Source organism: Penaeus monodon, chromosome 27 (genome assembly GCF_015228065.2).
Source record: "Penaeus monodon isolate SGIC_2016 chromosome 27, NSTDA_Pmon_1, whole genome shotgun sequence".
Taxonomy (NCBI): Eukaryota; Metazoa; Arthropoda; class Malacostraca; order Decapoda; family Penaeidae; genus Penaeus; species Penaeus monodon.
In genome coordinates, this window is record NC_051412.1 from 30,683,421 (window position 1) to 30,683,890 (window position 470).

General features: G+C 33.8%; 1 protein-coding gene across 1 annotated transcript in view; it reads right to left on the reverse strand.

The window, feature by feature from the left end:
* LOC119590784 (glutamyl aminopeptidase-like) overlaps positions 1–470 on the reverse strand; it is a gene marked incomplete in the record, with an annotated part of 24,350 nt that overhangs the window by 18,349 nt on the left and 5,531 nt on the right.

Genomic DNA, 470 nt, shown 5'->3' on the forward strand with positions numbered 1-470 from the left:
AAGCACAAGCCTTTTGAAGCACAAGCTTTTTTTTCAATTGATACATTTCTCATCAAGGAATTCCTTTAAAAAAAGGGCCCTCCCTACATTTACATTCAAACAAAAGAATTTTCCTCATCTTTATATCAAATGACAGGCTTGATTAATATAAAAGTCATCCCTGATAAGTGATGACCCAAATTTCCTGCCTCATGTACCAGACACCAGCGCTGCTGCTGATAGGCTGGGAATTAAACAGCTGATTCTGACACACCTTGACCTTCGTCCTTCACACAAAATAAAGAAATGAGAGAAAAAGTGATAAACTGTACATATAATATATTACATATAACAATACATGATAATCTTGACAAGAAAATGACTTACTTTCCAGGAAATTTTTTTTTTTTTTTGCTGATTTGACCTTGGCATTTCATAGAATGAGGAAAGAAAAACTACATGATGTAATCATGGTACCAAGAACATTCAAG